At 45.6% G+C, this 21,170-nt stretch overlaps 1 pseudogene; it reads left to right on the top strand.

Moving 5' to 3' along the window:
- The first annotated feature begins 3,391 nt into the window (after positions 1 to 3,391).
- LOC136121799 (U2 spliceosomal RNA) lies at positions 3,392 to 3,522 on the top strand (annotated as a pseudogene).
- Positions 3,523 to 21,170: the final 17,648 nt, after the last annotated feature.

The raw sequence follows: 21,170 nt of genomic DNA, 5'->3' as shown, positions 1-21,170 counted from the left end.
CTTGAGTGACAAAACCGCAAATAAATGCAAGGACTAGATTACTATAAAAGTCAGGATAGTGCTTACCTCTGGAGATAGGGAGGAACTCTGTTGGGATGAGGCACATGGAGGAGTTACAGGGCAGGCTGGCACTCTTATTTCTTAATTTGGGTGGTAGTTATAAGCGTATTCACTGTATAATAATTCACTAAGTCACACATTTCTTTGGGTTGGTTTTCTGTATCTGTGTTTAATTCTACAATATAAATTTTTTTTAAAAAAAAAGTTAACTGCAATGGTTTTGTTCTCTAGGTTAATTATTTGGTCTTGATAAATAAGAAACTCTCCCCAAAACAAGGGCTCCTTTGATTTCTCTGGGAACTAAGCCATAAGAACTAGCGTCCAGCCACGATCACTGAATTTAGCACACAGTAGAGCTCACTAAATTTTTGTTGCATGAATCTATGAATCAGTGAGTCAATAGATAATACAAACACTCCAAACTCTAAAACACTCTGCACACTTCTACTATTCAACAGATAACTCTTCCAGCTAGAAAAATCTTCAGGAGCTCCCTATGACATGTAGAAAATGCTTATACTTCTCAGCTTCACATTCCAGCCCCTTTTCCAGAAACCAGTCCTGATCAGTCTTTCCAATCTTACCACAGCTACTTATTCAAATGCTCCAGTCCACCCAAACAGGTCTACTTTTAGAATTCTATGTCCTATTTTTTTCCCATTTCCCCTGCTCCCATACCTTCTCTGGTAGCTTTCCCCAATACTAGTGGACACTTAGCCCTTGCTTGCATTGGTATTGTGAGTGAACATTTTACCTTTATTTGTTTTGAGTCTGCTAATATACTCTGTATTTCTTAAGTCTGGAACAGTGACTAACACTTTTACAAAATTATTATAGAAAGCCTACCACATTTTGTGCATAAGAGGCTCCCAACCAATATTTGTCAATTGGCTGGTTAAGTTGGCAGGTAGATGAATGGATGGATAGACAGAAGAATGGGTCAAATTATCATATACTTGAAAGCACTCAGTGGCTATTGACAGACCGAAGATATGTAAGTTTATATTCAATAAGGGCAGAATTACAAGGGTCTATTTGATCCTGGAAAAGATCCTGGCCAGAGGATCTCTGGTCAGCTATGGTCAGTTATAGATGTTGAGTGTCTGGAGACTGAGATGCTGAAATGAAAAAAGTGAACACTGAGAATGAATGGAAGAAACTACAGATAAACTTCCTTTCACTCACAGCTTTGTCCACATCTGGATCTATCTGTGGTGGGGCACACATTTAAATACTGAAACTTCAAGCAAAAATTTCAAAAGTTCCACTGTATACACTTTTAAAAAAATCTCTATACAAAAATCATGGCAAGGGCTTCCCTGGTGGCGCAGTGGTTAAGGGTCCGCCTGCCGATTCAGGGGACACGGGTTTGTGCCCCGGTTCGGGAAGATCCCACATGCCGCGGAGCGGCAAGGCCCGTGAGCCATGGCCGCTGAGCCTGCGCGTCCGGAGCCTGTGCTCCGCAACGGGAGAAGCCACAACAGTGAGAGGCCCGCGTACCGCAAAAAAAAAAAAAAAAAAAAAATCATGGCAAGTTTGGGGTTGTGCAGGACTACGGATTGGGTTGGTTGAGAGCTCATTTTGTCCTAAAATCTAGGTATAAGCAATTACGATGAAAAATTAAGAGTCCCAGCCCTTCAGTTATAAAGGTGACATCTGCATAAAGAAGGAAAAGAAAAGGAAGGTCCCTGAAATGTGTCAGCTGTCCCAGAGAGCTCTGAACTGAAAGAAATCCCTGTTCTGGTCAGAACGCCAGGCTAGAGAGTGGCCTCGTGCCCAGGGTCTGCTTCTTCTGGTTCCCTCCTTCCAGCTAACCACAGGCCTGCCCTCCTTTTAAAGGAATGGTTCCAGGGAGAAATCTTTAAGGACTAGACAGATTGGAAAGGATAAATGAATGGGAGTCTGTAACCTGAGATGTCAGCAAATATAAATAAACAGACTTAGAGGTGAAAAGAATGGCAACCTCCAGAAGCTACAAACTTCTTTCCCCTCGTGCTCAGGCATTTTCCCTTCAAGATAGCCTGGAAAGAAGAGAAAGGCTCTCACGTGGATTGGATGCCTTCTGTATCATGAGAACTGCTTTAATTGCTTCCATACATGTAATTTTAACCCTCCCCCTCAACTTGCAAGGAAAGGGTTATCTTCCCTGTTTTACTGATGATGAAAACAAAGATTCAAAGAGATTAAGACTTGGCCAAGGCCACACACCTAGTAAGTGTCAAAACCAGGATTCAAACCTATGTTTCTCTTTCTTCCAAAGCCCTGCCCACTACACCACTAGCGGAAACAGAATCTTAGCATGTTTTAGCTGAAAGATGACCTCACCATCATGCCCATTTCACAGATGAAGAACCTGAGGTGAGTACGGAGAAGCAACTTGCCCAATGACCTACAATGACCCAGGCTTTCTCATTTCCAGACAAGAACTTGCAATCACTTGTATCCACCAGGGTCCTACAAGAATGGCACACTCAAGTAGGAGTATTAGAGGAGAGCATAATGAAAAGATTGTTAAAAACAAGGACACATTTAAAGGAAGCCAACAAAGGCTGGTGATGCATTCCAGGTGCAGCAGCTGCAGGGGGGCCAGGACCACCTCTGTGCCTGAAGGGACAAGGCTAATGCCCCGAACCCAGAGAAACCCGTAGCTGAGCCTTAAGCTATAGTTCGAGAGCTCTGGACTTCAGAAGAGAAAGCCACTGCCAGTCTGCAGCCTGCCCTCTCTCTCTCCTCCAGCCTCTCATAAGGTGCCTCTCATAAGCTGGACCATCCAGAAAGCCAGAAAATAGGGAATTCCCAGGCTGTGGCTTCCAGGGGTCAGAGCAAGACGGACAAAAGAGGATAATGGACCTAGAGGGGGAAATGAAGACTTGTACACACTGCTACACAGGGATGCTTCTCTGCAACTCGGTCCTTGGGAAGAGTCCTTCCTCAGCAAATCAAAGACAACAAAAACCATGTAAGTGTTCCCTCCTAGTCCATGTGGGGTCAGGAAGGCTCAGCACAGAGAACTATAGGGCAGCTAACAGCACAGAGGTGGATTTCTCACTGCCCGCTGCAGGGGTATTACCTTAATTTGGCCAACCTGTCTGTGATAAAGGGGAGAGAAGCCCTGCCCAAACCTCCTTGGGATCAAAGGCATGACCTTGGAATTCCTGGACTTTGGTACCTAGGTCAGTACTGGTGTTCACAGGGAGAGTTACTGGTGTTTCAGGTGGGTATTTGAGAATTAAAAATAGGAGGTAGGGTTGGGACTGGCTCTGTGCAAGAGCATATGTGCTGTCTACCAGTGCTTGGAAGTCAGGGCCACTTTTAAAATAAAGATAATCTTATCACTTCTTGGCCTTTTGGCTAAGATCAAGTGTAGTATCTGTTCTTATCCACTGAAATAAAGGCAATCCCAAAATGAAGGCAGTTTAGGTGACTTGGAAAGGCACATTCCTCTTATCTATGCCATCCTTGCTTTAATACTACATCTCTCCCTCAACACACATGCACGTGCATACACACACATCAACACACACACACACACACACACACACACACACACACACACACACACCATGCCACATCAGGTCTCTCAAGCCCAAACCAGCCTTCCATCCCCTCCTGAAGTTTCAACCCCAGCTTCCACTGAACCCCCCTCCTCACCCTGATTTGGTCATATTTCCTATTTAGTTTAAATCAACAGTCTGATTTTATCAACAATAATGCTTTATGGAGGTTTATTTCTTCAAACAGACTGTGCTCCTCTTTGCTATAAAGTTAATTTTTTGTTCTTTGTTCACTTTCCTAATCTGCAAATTACCTCCTCCCGTTCCCTGATTACTTACTATTGGAAAAACAAGCCCCTTTTTGCCTCCAGTTTGAATATTCTCTGCCTTATCTTGATGGCCCTAATCTCTCTCCCCCGACTGGCCTCTCAAAGCAGCAGTAGGTAACCGGCGGGGCACAGCTGCCGGCCAGCACAAACCCCGCGCAGCAGCGAGCCGGCCAGGCCTTACTCCTCCACGGGCATTTTTTTCCCAATCCTTTTTCTCAAAGTGTGGGAAGAGGCTCAGTTGCAGCAGGGAGGATTAGAAATTCTGGGATCCACTCCATGCTCTCAGAAAGTCCTAGTGGGAAGACGGAGAACTTCCGACACTCAGAGAATCAAGGACAAATGCTTCAGAGGCTAACGTGTGGCTGATACTGCATGAAAAATGACCAGACTCTTTTGTTGGAAATGCCCGAAGGGGGAGGGGCTGCAAAAGGAAGAGCTCACTGGGAATGGAGGGAAAACAGAATCAGCTCTTACATGATCAGGATTTTTAAAGAGGATGGGGAAGAGATGACCTGGCTGTCAGAAATGTCAAAGAGAGTTAAGTGTGTTTGTCATTGCACAGAGGGAAGGGAGAAAGTGAAATGGGGAAGGACCAAGGAATTGACAAAAAATTAAAAAGACAGAGCTGGAAGGGATCTTAGCAAACCTCATGCTTTACGAATGAGAACACTGAGGTCCCAAGACCAGACCCCAAGTTCTAACAACAGGAAAAGAGTGATGATATTGATGATAATAATAATGGCAAGTGATATTTGCTTACTGTTATTTATCAAACCAGTTCACCCTCTTACTGTTGTTTAGCACACGCCATGTTCATTTCCATCTCCGGGCTTCTAGGTTCCCAATAACAATAAAAGTTAATATTTATTATGCAGTGTGTGCCGGACACTGCCTAAAGACTTTACATGTCTTATCACATTTAATCTTCCAAAAAAAATTCCAGGAGGCAAGTATAATTGTCATCCACATTTTACAAGTGGAAAAAAGTGAGACACACAGACATTCATAACTTGGTGAAGGTGACAGGTAGGAAGATGGAGCCAGCATTCAACCAGGTCTGTCAATCTCCTGAGCCACATTCAAAAAATATTTGTGGAATGAATATATGACCCAAATTTGTATATTTTTCACACAAACCTCGCTCCAGCTTTAGTCCCAATGCTCTAATTTTCTGGGGGACATTGTACCTCTCCAGGCTTCCTGATTTCTGGGGAAAAGTCATCTTCTGATACCATAGGCTGGGCCAGAGATAGGGTAACTCTTTCCGTAAAGGGCTAAATAGGAAATATTTTAGGCTTTGCAGACCACATCCTTTCTCTGTCATGAGTTCTTCTTTGTTTTTTTTTAACAATCCTTTAAAAATGTAAAAAATCATTCTTAGCTTGAGAGCTCCCACTGACCCCTGTTCTAGGCCCCCAAACCTTGGAGTCATGCTTAAAATGTCCCTCTCCCACCACCTGTCCATCCAATCATAAAGGTTTTGGGGTTTGGGCTGCGTCTCAAAATACCCTTTACATTTTTTTCAGCACCACCCCCATCCCTAGTCCAGGCAGCCACTATCTCATGCATGCTCTGGTCACCAAAATGGTCTCTCCTATTCCCCAAAGGAGCCATATGTCACTGCTGGATCTATTTTCACAAACAATGATTTGCACAGATCGTTCTCTTGCTAAAATACCTTCAAATCTAAGCCTCTTCATCATCAGAAAATCTACAAACAACAAATGCTGGAGAGGGTGTGGAGAAAAGGAAACCCTCTTGCACTGTTGGTGGGAATGTAAATTGATACAGCCCCTATGGAGAACGGTATGGAGGTTCCTTAAAAAACTAAAAATAGAATTACCATATGACCCAGCAATCCCACTACTGGGCATATACCCAGAGAAAACCATCATTCAAAAAGACACATGCACCCCAATGTTCACTGCAGCACTATTTACAATAGCCAGGTCATGGAAGCAACCTAAGTGTCCATCGACAGATGAATGGATAAAGAAGATGTGGTACATATATACAATGGAATATTACTCAGTCATAAAAAGGAATGAAATTGGGTCATTTGTAGAGACGTGGATGGAACTAGAGACTGTCGTACAGAGTGACGTAAGTCCGAAAGAGAAAAACAAATACTGTATATTAACGCATATATGTAGAACCTAGAAAAACGGTACAGATGAACCGGTTTGCAGGGCAGAAATAGAGACACAGATGTAGAGAACAAACGTATGGACACCAAGGGGGTAATTGGCAGGGGGGTGGTGGTGTTGGGATGAATTGGGAGATTGGGATTGACATATATACACTAATATGTATAAAATGGATAACTAATAAGAACCTGCTGTATAAAAAAATAAATAAAATTAAATTTAAAAAAAATCTAAGCCCCTTACTCTTCATTCAAGGATTGATCCCCCCCAAACACACACACACACACACACACACACACACACACACACACACACAGAGTTATCTGGTCTTTAAACCATAATAAAAAGAACAGCTAACATTTAATGAGCATCTATATGATCTAGCCACTCTGCTAGCCCCACAGATTATCTCATTTAAGATTCATCAGAACCCTATGAGTTAGGTATAATTATGAGCCCAATTTTACAGATGAGTAATTGAGGCTCAGAGAGGCTAAGAAATATATGCTAGTTTATACAGTAAAATGGTAAAACAAGGAACCAAATTGTGGTTATCAGACTCCAGGGTCCCTTCCCTTAACCTCCATCCTGTATTACCTTTAACATATCACCCCCTCTGCCCTTCCAGAGCCTCTGCACCAGTCTCACCGAGAAACATCCTCCAAGGGACCACTGATTCAAGAGACAGCGAGCAGGTCACCCCGCAGGATACACATCTCAACTCTTGGCCTGCAAAGGGCAGCGACTGCCCTGGAAGAAAAGTTGGTGTCTCTGAACTTAGAGCACCATAAATTGAGCGGGGATACCTTTGGTGTGGAGAGTGGGTTTCATCTGATGTCCCCAGTAACAGGCTACCAGCCAACAAGTGGGCAACTCAGAGCAGCTGCATTTCAAAGCAGCAGACCAGGACAAGCTACTAACGTGTGGACACAACCACTCCACGACTTGCTTAAAAGCCACGCTGTGTCTCCTGGACCATGGCTGCAGGCCAAAATACACACATTCTGGTTTTTACGACCATAAGGTTAGCATTCTTTTACTGGTTCCTTCCCAGTTCCCTTGCTCTCCACCGTGCTGGGTTTTGCGCATTCCATCTCCTCGTTCTTTTTCTCCTTCCCAGCACTGCTCTCTGCCTCCGTTGCTTCCACCCTCCTGCTTCAAAGCTTGCTACCACTACCTGCTGCCTTGCTTCTCTGCAACCTCCCCATCACAGTGGTTTTCCTCTCCTTTTGGGCCCTTGGTCAGGTTTTCTCTAATTACTAGGCTTCCTCTTCCTCTGTTTTCCTGTTTTCCTGACAGAACCTCCTTCCCCTGCCTTTTAAGTTTCCTGGCTTTAGCACCGACTTGAAAGCTCCACTCCGGCTTCCTGGTCTTCTCATTTCCTCCACTGGTCCATCCTCTCTCCTCCACTGGCTCCCCTGCATGGCCCTTTCCTTTCTTTCTGGACACCTGGTCCTACGTGTCCCTCTCTCACCACCCCCATCCCCTTCACCCTTCACCTCTGTTCTTTGTTCCCTTGTCCCCTGTCTTTCCTCAACCCTCCCGTCCCTCCTCTTAGGTCCCCTGCTGGTTCCATCCCCACAGCCCTTATCTTTGTTTTCCTTCCTTCTGGCTGCTGATAGAGCGGGAGTAGTTGCAGGCCACATCCCTGATTTCAGCAGACCCAGAGCCAGCACATCAGCCTAACACTAACAGTGCCCGGGGAGAGAGAGCCTCGGTCCCTACAAGCAGTATGCCCCTGCAATTTGGAGCTGAGCTAGAGGCTTTGGAGTAAAGCTCAAGGAGTCTGAGGCGTCCAGCTTGGCGGGCAGCATGGAGAAAGGACTGACTGTTTTTTTTTCCCACTGATCTCGTTTAAGTCAAGGCCAAACACCAGGGCTGGGGCATGTCATTTATAAGTTGTAGGCTCAGTGACCTTCCCTGTCCCTTCCTCACAAAACACACACACACACACACACACACACACACATATATTTCTTATTCACTTTTGTTCAGAGCAAAAGGCCCTGTGACTTTTCAGGTGTGGTATATGAACACACACGCTGAAAAACAAGATCTATAAAGGGAACCAGAGCCACCACAAAAGGAGATGCTGCTGCTGCAGAAAGGGCTATCCTCCATCCCCTCTGCCTCTTGCCCATCAATTCTTTTCAACTTCAGTTGTTCCTGTTTCCTTGACTGAGCCCAGTTAGAGCAGAGCTGGCGTCTTTCCTTAGAGGACAGCGCCATCTAGCAGGTGAAATGCCAAACCCTTAGCAAGCAGCCCAGAAGAAAACCCGCCTCCCCAGCTCCCAACCAGTTCCCAACTTCCCTTTTTAACTCTCAGCCAATCAATCCCCAATTGGTCTGAAAGAGCGATTTAACCCTTTGGCCTCGTTGGAGATTTAAGTCCATTTCCAATCACCTCTACTTCTCCAGTGCCTGAGTGAGTTTCAGTTTGTGGCCTTAGTTTCTAGAAAAGGCAAGAAAGTTCTAGGTCAAAGCAAAACGAAAAAGGAACATCCTGAGGCTATCTGAATGGCTCAGGCCCCCTCTAGAACTCTGTAGCAATATTTTCTTCTCTTCCTTTTTTCTATCATTTCATTTCCTCCCTTCTTTTCACATTTATTGAGTACCTGCTGTGAACCTGGCACTATGCTAAGTTAATTAAGAGACAGCTCCTCTCCCCAGGGTCCCACAGTCCAATGGACTCAGATGTTAGACTCCTGACTTTGCAGAACCTCTGATCTGGGATGGGGCCTTTGTAACCCTAGCTGTGCTAAGGATCCAGGGGATAGAGGAAAGAAGACAGTCCCAGGTCCCCCACTTCCACCTCTATCCAAACAGCTTCATGTTTATCCAGGTTTTACTTCTTTGGTTTCTGCCTAAGATTTTTTTTTTTTTTTTTTTTGCGGTACCTCTCACTGCTGTGGCCTCTCCCGTTGTGGAGCACAGGCTCCAGACGCGCAGGCTCAGCGGCCATGGCTCACGGGCCCAGCCGCTCCGCAGCATGTGGGATCCTCCCAGACCGGGGCACGAACCCGCGTCCCCTGCATCGGCAGGCAGACTCTCAACCACTGTGCCACCTGGGAAGCCCCTGCCTAAGATTTTGTTTGAATAAAGTATTTTGAAGACATCTGCTCCAATCTAAATGTCTCACTCTACAGATGAGGACATGGGGTCCAGAGAAGTTTAAGGACTCACCCAAGGCCATAGAATTAGGGGAATATCTCTCCAAGTTTTACTCTCCTGGTTCCTTGACAATAAAACCCTATCAGGTCTTCAAGGCCAGGCTTTACAAGGTGAATGAGGGCAAAGTGAACTGCTCTCACAATTTTGTATTTTTGTTTGCATCTTGCCTGCCAGACTCCATGTAGGCAAGTGACCATATATGAGTCTGCTAGGGCTACCCTAACAAGATACCCTAGAGTGGGTGACTTCAGCAACTGAGATTTATTTTCTTATAGTTCTGGAGGCTACAAGTCCAAGATCAAGGAGGTGACGTTCTTCTGAAGACCATGAGGGAAGGATCTGTTCCAGGCCTTTCTCCTTGGCTTGTAGATGATCATCCTTTCCCGGCATCTTCATCATCTTCCCTCCGTACGTATTTCTGTCCGAGTTATCTCTTCTTATAAGGAGACCAGTCGTATTGGATTAGGGCTCTTCCTAATGACCTCCTTTTAACTTAACCACCTCTGTAAAGACCCTCTCTCCAAATACATTATGAGGTACTTGGGACTTCAACATGAATATTTTGGAGGGACACGATTCAGCCCATAACAGATGGCAAATAGTTTTTATTTGCCTCACAAACTTTAATCAATTGGTAGTGGCTGCCTAGACTCCCGCACCCCACCAAGAGGGATGAAGAGGATTCTCAAGATTGAGAAGAGGATTCTAAGATTGAGTCCACATGGGGTCCACATTGCCAATATAAGCTACAGGCATGGCAGTGGGAAGTGGCAGTATGATTGTCACACATCTGCCCTTGGTGATATAGGGCATACAGACACTGCCTCCTAGGAGCAAGAAACATATATCTCCGCGACATATCTCGACATACCAAAACATCTCAAAGCCATACTTCTGAAAGAAGGTCCATAGCAATCATGTGGTCCCCTCTCAAGCCCTTTATTTTACAGATGAGGCAAAACTGAGATCCAAGGAGGTTACGACTTGCCTAAGATCACTCAGCTCCTTTGTGGCAACATCAAGACCAGAACTTGACTTGGTATCTTTAATCTAGCATCCTGTCCAAGACTTCGGTTGCCCTTATTAACATCCAATAAAAACAGAAGCTCCAATATTTCCCAGGCAGGATCCTCAAGTTCCCCATTCCCTCAGACCCAGGAAGGAACCATGTGAAGAGAACTAAGCTAAAAGTTAAAGGTTCTGGTTGGAGTCTATGGCCAACTCCATACTGCTTGGACCACTAAGTATTAAAGGATTCTGAGGCTGCATTTAGGCTTTTCTGGAGAGAACACTGCCATCAATTAGTGATGTCTGCATTGCTATGGGCACAGGATTGGGTAGGAGGAAGATGAATATTATATATTTGCTGGGTTAGCTAATTTCTAAAGTCCCTTCCAATCCTAAAACTCTGTAATGAGAGCCTTGAGCAGGAGCCATGGGTTTCTTCCTTGAAAGTAACTAGAAAACTGGGTTAAGAGACATGTCATGGTGATCCCAATGCCCAAACACAGTTATGTGACCTTCTGCAAGGTCACATGGGCCCTTCTGTGTAGCCTGCTGTTCCAGAAGCTCCAGCTATCCTTTATACACACATCTTTAGTTTCAGTCCCACTGAAGTTATCACTGGTGTTTCTCCATGTAGAAATCTCCCCCCAGAGTCATTTGGTGAGACCCAACTCTGGGTGCTGGATGAACACTGGTAACTTCCACTTACTTGAAGCAGCAATAGGCAAGAAGTGTTTCCTAAAGCGTCATCCTTGAGGCAATTGCAGGCGAGGGGCCATGCAAAGGTCCACTGACTCGTGGGCCCTGGAAAAGGCCAACTACAAGAGAATAGATACCATTTCGCAAAGGCTTTCCAGCATGCCACAGCATTATATGTGGCTGACCCACGCAGCTGCTCAGGGAAAGGGGAGTCGAAGACATTTGCCTCTTAACTTCATAGAGGCAGTGAGCCTTATTCACGTTTTTCTGTTCCAGCTCAGCCCGCAACTCCCCAGCTGCCTCTTACTCCTCCCTCTTGGCAGGCAGGCCTGGGTCAGCTTCTGAGAAACTTTAGGATAGGTATTTATCACCTGGAGAAAAAGCTCCATGTGAATGGGTATGAGAGAACCCAGAACCGGTTAAGAGCTCAGCTCTGGAGATAGTAAGATCTAGATTCAAGTCACAGTCCAGCCACTTTCTAGCTGTGTGACCTCAGACAAGTTACTTAACTCCTCGAAACCTCAGTATTCCTATCTGGAAAATGGGGACAATAATAGTACCTAGCTCATAGGGTTGTTGTAAGAATTAAATGGGATCATATTTACTTGTACTATTAATTCAACACATATTTAAGGAGCACCTACTCTGAACTGTTTGGGATACAAAGATGCATAAGACATTGTTTTTTACTTGGCAAAATTCATGGTCAATTACAATTCAGTTGTACAACAATATCAAGTGCCTAGCCGGATATCTGTCCAAAATACAAGGCAAGAAGGATTAATTCAGTCTGGGAAGCTAGAGAATTTCCTTTACATAGCCAATAACATTTGAGCAGGACCTTGAGGAAGGAATAAGTTTTTACTACAAGTTCTCACCAAGGGATCAACGTATGCCAGAGGAACAAAGCGTATTCTGGGAACTTTGAGTGTGGGCTGTGCCTGGAGGTGTTAAAGTCCCTCGATTTATTTCCATGGATCCAGGAGGGAGCACCCCTGGAAGTCAGGAGATCTGACCTGACCCTGGCTTGCTGTGTCACCTCAGTGAAGTCATCCTACTTCTCTGTGGCTATTTCTTCAAATGTCAAATGGAACTGATGACCCACAAAGAGATTCCATAATGCTTAAAATTTAAGTAAGACGGGCTTCCCTGGTGGCCCAGTGGTTGAGAGTCCGCCTGCCGATGCAGGGGACACGGGTTCGTGCCCCAGTCTGGGAAGATCCCACATGCCATGGAGCGGCTGGGCCCGTGAGCCATGGCCGCTGAGCCTGCGCGTCCGGAGCCTGTGCTCCGCAACGGGAGAGGCCACAACAGTGAGAGGCCTGCGTACCAAAAAAAAAAAAAATTTAAGTAAGAGCTGTGTGAAAGCTTTGGGAAATTAAAAGAGCTATTCAAGCAAATAAGAAAAACAGTAACAAATGTTTACTAAGCACTTACTACCTGCCAGGCACTGTGCCAAGGGCTTACAAGCTTGACTTATCACAACAGCCATTACTATTGCCACTTTGCAGATGAGGAAACCCATTGGGAAAAGAGGTAACCTGTTCAAGATAACACAACTAACGTTGGTGTGTAAGTGAGGGAAATGGACAGTGCCCCTCATCCCCACCCCCAGACATGCTGGAACTGTTTCTAATGATCCTGGGGTCTGGATAGACCCATGAGAAACGGAGGCACCAAACAATGCTGTACCCAGAACTAGACTAAGGCTGCAGGATAGCACCCTGCTTAAGTCCAGCCTGCCAGCCCCTAGAGAGGCACAAAACATTCTGGGTCTCTTGGCCCTTTTCCAGGAGATCACAGCCTAAGCACATCACTCTTTGTCCAGTGCATGCCAAGAAGAGCTCAATATGCAAATGTCAACTTTCAATGACACAGACCCCCGGTCACTGCCTGGATTGGGGAGCAGCCACAGCACAGAACACATGCCTAACTCATTGCTAAGTTCCTGCGGCCACCCCTTGGCCAGAAGCCCCAGTCTCACAGGACATCCCAGTGGAGGGCCCAGGGCTCCTGGGAAGAGCTCCCTGACCCCTGCAATGAGCCTTGGTAGAACAGGGTTAAGGGAAAGTGGGCCCAGGGTCACCAATAATGCCTCCAAGGCAAAGGCAGGCAGGCCCTGCTGTGAGAAGCTGAGTTGAGGCTGGCTGGGACAGCCTATGGAGGAAGGGAGAGGATGTATTGGGCTGCCTAGAGGCTGGTGATAACGGGGGCCTCACAGCTGAGACGGTTAGCTCAGGGATTCAGAGGAATCCCATCCACTGAGAAAGCCCGGAAGTAAAAGCTCCCAGTGAAAAAATGACACCCACACTGCCCGGAGCTGGGGAAGAGCCCTGGTTACAATGTCTTCTGCTTCTAAGGAAAAGAAGGAATTGGTGGGGGGGAGGGGGCGGGAGGGGGTTCGTTGCTGGTGCATACAACAGGGGTACAGTAGGGTGATCATGGGTGCTGGCTGTCTATCTGCTCCTGCCCCTCCAATCTCGCCCTATGTCCAATTTTCTTTCTTCCGCCTCCTCTTTCTCATCTTCTTCCTCACTTCTTACTACTAGTTCTAGGTAAAGTTTTTTGAGTTCTACCCCTATGCCAGGCACAGTGCTAAGTGCTTTACACGCATTATCTTGTTTAATCTGCATAAGAACGCTCTGAGGTAGGCAATATATAAAGATTTCAGAGAGGAAAAAATTGAAGTTCAGAGAGCATTAAATAAACTGCCCAAGGTCCCAGATCCGATGCAGCATTCAAATCCAAATTTTTACTCTACAGCTTGTGACCTTCCCGTTGTACTACCTGCCCATAAAACTTGTTTGTGGAGAGGGAGCCCATCAGAGGACTGCCTACCGGAGACTATGTTTGAGCTAAGTTTCTTTTTCTTTAACAGAACTTACCAGCTGCGTCACTGTATAAATCCCTGAAGAGAACTTTCCTCAGAAGGGAGGTATTGCGAGAGTACACGACTGTTCTCAGACAGGGATGTAATAAAACCTTACGCCTTTTGAGGGTCTGAGAAGGAAGGAGCCCTACCCCAGGGGAAAGGGTAGGAGGGGGAGGAAGCCGAATCAATGCTCTAGGCTGCTGAAGGGGAGGACTTTGAAGCCAGCCCTTCAGCAATGATGCTGTTGACAACTTCATCCCTGGAAGACATTTGAGCACGTGAGGGTGAGACAAGAGCCCCTGAGGTCCCGGTGCAACCATGACAGGACCTGAGCTGAAGCCTCGCCCAAGAGTGGTGCAGAGCGATGCTTTCCAAGTCACACACGGGCCAGTGAGAAACCACGTCACTAGAAGATTGCCCATACTCCACTTCCCTCCTCAGCAAATGTCCAATAAAGACTGACTACCCTGTGGGCTAACTCAGCAAGCCCTTGGGGTTTGGATAATTCAAGGGGTGGTGGGAGACTCTGAACTTCCTTTAATAAGGCATGTGAGGATTTCAAGCAATTAAAAGAGAAAATAAGAAAACCAATTCTATTTTGCACACTGAGGTTGCTCCACAAGCTGAGGTTTTCTTTAGGGTTTCTCCGATTGGTCTTTCTATCCCGTTGGCGTGATGTAACAAAAGAGTGGTTATCATAACTTTCTCAAGAAATCCATAACTCACCAACAAGGATGATTTCTTTCCCCCAACCAAGTCAGGGTCACCATGTATAGATGCACAGGCTGCGCACTGCTCAACTCCAAGGGGTACTATTCACACAGACTATGATGTGAATGGTTCCTCTAGGTGTCATGCAATAAAGAGGCACTGAATTGCACTCGCCCATTTTTTAAGAATCAGTTCAAATACATCCTTCTCCACCCAGCCTTCCACAAAGAGCCCAGCTGACAAGAAGTACTCCCTGTTTTGTACCCACCGTATACTCTCTACAAGACACTTCCTGCCTTGTAGTTACTGTTTCATGTGAATAGCTAATCTTTCCCACCAGACTATGGTTCTTAACCTTTTTAGAGGAGTTCTGAGCTGCTTTCAGCATCCTATCAGAGATACAAACACTTGCCCTAAGGAGAAAATAAAAAACAAAAAACTCCACAAACACATGTTATTTTGTATCCAATTTCCCAAAATTCACAGATGCCCTAAAAACCATGCACAACCATTTAGGGTGGAGCTACCAGGAGAGCAGAGACAATATCTGCCTTGTTTACCATGGCGTCCCCAAAATTAGCACAGTGCCTGACACACAGTAGCATAATAAATGCCTGTTGAAGGAAGAAATGATTGACCCCTGGAATCCTTGAGTGCAGGGTCAGTGTCAGAGCCATTTCTTTAGCCTCGGGGAGTTTCCAAGACAGTGGACCCTCAACCAGCCTGGCCCTTCCAGGCCCAGCCAGAGAAGGAAACTTTGCCAACCTCCAGAGTCCCCACCATGAAAAGGCAATGTCCCTGCTTGGTGGGGCTTTTAGGCATTGAATGGGAAATCTGACACAATGACTTTTCTGGCTACTTAGAATTTATGCTTCCCTTCTTTTCTGCCCAAGGAGATACAGAAATTCATTTAGTGAGGTGAATAATGTTAATATGATAATAATAATAATCCCCTACATAATTTTCAAATTAAACTGTCCTCCACATTTTCACACGTATGAGCTCCTCTAGTCTTCACACATTATCCAGTGAAATAGATATCACCCTCATTTTACAGAGCAGGAAGCTGAGGCTCAGAGAGGCCAAGTTACTTGCCCAAGTCACACTGTTTGTCAAAGGCTAGACTAGCACCCCGGAATTCTGCTTCTCCGGCATTCTTCTGCTGACCTCACACTGCCATAGAAGCAATTACTGGACCCCATATTAAATGTCTTCTACGTGCAGACATCAGCACACTCTGAGTTTAGCCTGTCCGGGCCATGCCTCAGAGTCTGTCTGCACCAAGCTAGAAAAGTTCATCTGCTCAGCAAGTATCACCTGCCACAGGCTTCCAGCTGCCCAAGCCAGGCTAAATGAAGCCAGGGACTGCCATTAGGACTCTCTTGGGTCAACAGTCAGAAACACAGTGGCCCAAAATGGCCCAGTCCTCCTCCGCCACCACATGCTGGCCACTGGAACATCTCAACCACACCTCCTGTCTCCCAAGAGTGCGTGAGCTGGGTCCTCATTCCTGAGCCTCAAGGCACGACAGAAGGTGAAGGCTTGGAACATCAAATTCCGCAAAGAACAGTTCAGATAACTGAAGGAAAGAAAATGAGTTTGGGAAGTGAGTTAAAAGGACCTGTCAGAGCAGGGGCCCCTGCTCAAAGGGAGTCTGTAGAAGGCACTTCAGTACATAAAGAGATGTGCTGCTATGGATGATATACACTCGTTTTTTTGGCATCTGTATCATAGGTAAAAAAAGGTAACAGCTCCCACTGTAACGGGCACATTTTAGGTTAAGTGTGAATAAGGACTTCCCTACTGCAAGGGTGAACGGGTTTGTAGAATGTGCCCCCCTCAAAAGCTTCAGAGTGGGATTTGCAACACCTAGAACAAAATCACTTAAGGGCAAATCACCTTGCATTGAGTTAAAGGGGTAGATCAGCTGACCTCTACATAGACCTCCCTTCCCAATTTGAAATTATGTTGCCACCTTAAATCATAGTAATGTCTTAGGCCTGTATAGACTTTACAGTATTCAAAGTACTTTTATGGAGATTGGATCACCTTTGACAATTCTGGAAGGTAGTGTGGCAGGCAATTACCATCTCCAGTTTATAGATGAAGAATGACAGCCTTACAGGGCAATGCTTTTTCCAGCCAGCTATGGAGAGCCATGCATCTTAACCAGCTGGGATCTCAGCTCTCAGCAGCTCAACTGACAAGGTCTGAATCCTTGCGCCAACCATTTGGGTTTCTGAGAAAGCCCAGGGAAGCCCTTACTCAGACAATCTGGGACGGGGGTTGGACAACCGCACAACCAGAGCAGCCAAGAATGAGAAATCACAGTGACACCCCTTATCTGGCCGGAGCTGCCTGTAGATAAGGTAGAAAAGAGTGCACGTCACAGCAACTTCCTGGGTTTGTGTTCAGACAACCATTCCCCCTCAGTCCCATTAAAAAAGACTCCAGTCATGAAAAGCTCCTCTCTTCCTGTCTCTTTGTCTTCTCCCTGTTCTTTGCTCTCTCTCCCCAAGCCTCCTTCCTTATCTTATTGCTCCCTCTCCCTGAGGCTTGACAGTCCTCACCTCTCACCTTTCGCTGCAGGGCAAAGAAGCCACTTGACATGATGACGGGTTCTGGGGAAAGCCCTTGCCCCCAAAGATCTCCCACTCTCAAGAGCTCATGTTCCTAAAAGGAGGGGCAGTCTTACATGTGTATATTGGCTGGTTAAATCTCTGACAACTTGGTGGTAATTATTTTACCACGATGTCTCCCTTTGCATCAGGAGTGATGTATCTAGTCAACAACTATGCTAGGCATAGAGATACACATCCCCAGGCCTCATGGTATTCGTGGTTTTGTATGGGGCTTCCCCCAGCTCTGCCATATATCCTGAACCCTCTCAATCCCCAGGCAGCTGGGAGGCAGACACAGGGGCAGGGCAGCCTGACCTCCCAAATGAAGTTCTCACGTGTGCTGCAGTGTGAGAAAGGTTGAGCATTGGTCTGGTGGACCTACAGCAGTCAAATCCAAGACTCTTGGAGGGAGGAAGGGAAGGCATTGAAAGGGGGAGAAGACCTCAGGCCAGAGAATTGGGGGTCTCAAAGACCAATGATACTTCACAACATGTCAGGAATTTACCCCACTCACTGTCACCACTGCCACCCCCAGTCCATATACACACTCACCACAACCCAACCAAAGAATTCCTTTGAACTGTCTTGTAATGGCAACTGAAGTGGGATCCAGAGACCCTCCAACCACTTACCTGCTTCAGTTTCCTAGCCAGCTATTTCACCCTTGTCCTGCTCCTCCTGAGATCTGAGAGGTAAAGTGGCCCAAGACCACACAGTACGTGAAAACAGAGGGGATGAGAAATTGTATCAGGAACCAGTGTGTCTGGATTTGAATCCTGGCCCACCACCTAACAAACCTGTGACCAAAGGGGCATTACTTAGCTTGCTTCCCTTCCCTTGTCTGTATGATGGGTATCTGGATAGTCCCTGCATTGTTGCAATCCACCAAAGAGTAAATGAGGTAATACAAGGAGATATTCAATGCTTGACACACAGTAAGTGCTCAACAATACCAGTAGCCAGGTCTGGAGCTCTTGCCTTTGGCTTTGTGGCAGAGGTTGGTTGGTTTGTTTTTTCCCTTACCAAATTACCCTTTGTGTCACGGAGAGGAGGTTGAGATATTTATGGCTCAGTTCCTGATCCAGGAGAAAGAATGACCCTTTGAAATGTCACCAGAAGTGCACTTTGTTCTTGCTGCAGACTCAGATCAACAGAATTTTGACACTTCCCCACTCCAAGACTTGTGCCCCATTAGAGAAAAGCAGACCCCAACTCTGCGGTCTCCCCACTATCTCTCAAGACCAGCTTCTTAAATCAAATTACGGAAGGATCCTCTTTTCAAATGCAACTTTGACATCAGACTAGCCAAAAAGATACAGTGGTCTCGTCTTAGTGACACAATTCTCATCATGCTAGCGATTCTTGCAAAGAAAGATATGAAAGTCTCATTCTTCCACAGAAGGGCTTGAGTAGAATTGAAGATTGTGCAGTTCGGGGGAGACTTGCTATATAATATCTGAAATCACTAGACATTTGAAAGCAGAAATGTCTTTCTCCTTTGAGTACTGCAGCCTAGCTGCCATCCAGAGATGATTTATATGTGCTCATCCTTATTACAGACTACACATAATAAAGGCATGATAGAAATCATATCTGCATAGATTCAGGCAGCTCTGGGAGAGAGGCTGCCAGTTTTGTTTGACAAGACACTCAATCAAGCAAAAAGGTTTAAAATATTCCAGGAGGATCCCACTGCCTGCTCAAGACTGTGTATTTTTATCCAGATAACAGAAATCCTAACTGAGCACAACATTAGTACTCATTTTTCCTAACTCCTTCTTGCAATAAGAAGTACCAAAGGAAAATTACAAAAAATTATGGGCTAGGGTTTTGAAGAAGAGTTTGCCGTGTGGTAGTTCCCATAAACTCAGGCATCGCCCCGCATTTGGGTGTTTCTAAGCGGAAAGTGAGGACTTCTGTGTCCACCGTACATTGGGTTGAGTTTTTCCCTACATTTTTGACTCACTGGATGAAAACTTTCCTTCAGGACTTCTCCACATGTTTAAATCCCTTTTAAAGCGTTCCTTGCCCTTAGATTTATAGCAGGGTCTGGAACAGGGGGAGGTGAATGAGACGCTCACTCACCGGGGTGCAAAATATAAGGGGGCACAAAAAACCCAGAAATCAAAATAAGTAATATTTTACTGCAATATTCTTGATAATACAAATGAACGCCAAAAAAAATCAATAGTGAATAAAAGATCAGAATTTTAAACAAAACAGACACCAAGTCTGCACTTGTACAACACTGCCTCACTTGCCTCACCCTAACACCGGCCCTGGCAGCCAAAAGATTTATTTACAAAAATGACAGCTGGTCTGCAAGTCATATTTTACTGATTTTATTTTTTAACATTGCATGAGAATATTATTTATCTCGATCCCTGCATGTTTTGGTACCTCTTTAAATATCGTACGGGAAGAAAATGCCTCACTTGCCTGCCCCATTCTCAAAATGCAGACAATGATGCTGAAACCCAAAAGAGAATTTAAAAACCCTAAATTTACTCATTCAAATACCGCCTCCTGATCATGGCATCCAACGGCACCAAACACTTTGACGCCGCACTAATGGTGAGCAGAGGAAGGGGGTGGGGGAACCACCATCCCAGCTTCTGAAAAGAATCTCTTGCCTAGCCATTACAAGAGCTGACAGGTTGGTAAGACGTTTAAAGGCATAATGTTCAAACAGTGAAAAAAAAAATTAAAAATGTAATAATAAAGTTAAATGTAACTATTTTAAAGCTTAATTCTTTTGAGAGACGAGTTTTATGTTGGACCAGCATTTGAAGTAGCAGTAGGCATTATTAACGGGAACCTCTAAGAGAGAAGATTTAAATCACCAAAGTAATAAAAGCTGAACAAGGACTAGCACCTTGAAAGGCACTTGGAGAGAAGATTGCATACAAATGCAATTAAAGCGATGCTTATAAAATACTAAGATGTTAATTGGGTTCAGTCCCAGAAGCCCCAGCAGTACAGTATGTCAGAAGTTAGCTGGTTTGAAGTTTAAAAAGAGTAGTTTAATTTGTACACCTTGTCCTAATTACAGAGCTTTCTGCAGCCCGCATATCTGTATGGTTTATTGTAGCTTGGAGCTTTGTAAAACAAACACACACACCAGTTAATTGGGTTATTGCAATGGAAAATTGGGCTACAGAACAGCAACCTCTCTCGCTGGTGTGCCTTTACGGCTGGTAATGAACGCTCCAGCCACGCCAGGGAACCCTGATTTGTAAGGTGTGCCGTTTACAGCTTGGTGATTCTGTTGGCCTGAGGAATAGGGGGTGATGCCGTGAAAACAAAGAATCACACCAGATAATGTTCCCTCACGACCACCGCAACTGGCTTGCTTAGAACTGTTAGCACTGCCACCACCCCCCGTATCCTGGTTCCTGCCCTTTCAAACATCCCAGCCCAGCCCGTCTGAAGGCCACTTCTCACACTAAAGCCCTAGGCCCCTGGAATGGAGCAAGGACAGTGGCTCATCCAGTAGCCCTGTTTTTAGAGCACCTGTAGGGAGACCTTGTGAGGTGGTGGTTTTTCTCCTAACCAGCAAATAAACATGTAATGCTATCAAAACAGGATCATTAAGTTGGATTAGGAGTGAGTATGGCTGAATCGTTTTCCAGGAGTCCAATGAAATGTGCTTCTCACCATTAGGGTTTTGGCCATTTCATGGCTGGCACTGCAAACTTCCTTCGTGAAGGGGACTGTGACATATTGCAGGTTTACAGTCTTTTTCAGTCACTCTCCCCATCCCCTTCCACCTCTAGCTGCTAAATATGAATCCACAGTGAAGTGAGATGAGAGTGTTGAGATTTTTATTCCTGTGCCAGCTAAATTATTCATCTCTGGGAGATTCAGAAGTGAGCGATGGGGTAGCAGACAGTGTGGAAAATACAAGATTCCCAGGCTGGATCCCAGCTTATGGAAAATACAGAAGAGCCCCCTCAGTATTTGATCACGAGTAACAAAGAAATATCATCTTCTGCCACAGCCTAGAGCAGTTTTCCACATGGAGTCCACAGTCTAGCCCAGCCCAGGGTAGCCAGTCCAGG

Source organism: Phocoena phocoena, chromosome 3 (assembly GCF_963924675.1).
Source record: "Phocoena phocoena chromosome 3, mPhoPho1.1, whole genome shotgun sequence".
NCBI lineage: Eukaryota > Metazoa > Chordata > Mammalia > Artiodactyla > Phocoenidae > Phocoena > Phocoena phocoena.
This window is presented reverse-complemented; position numbering and strand designations above follow the sequence as displayed.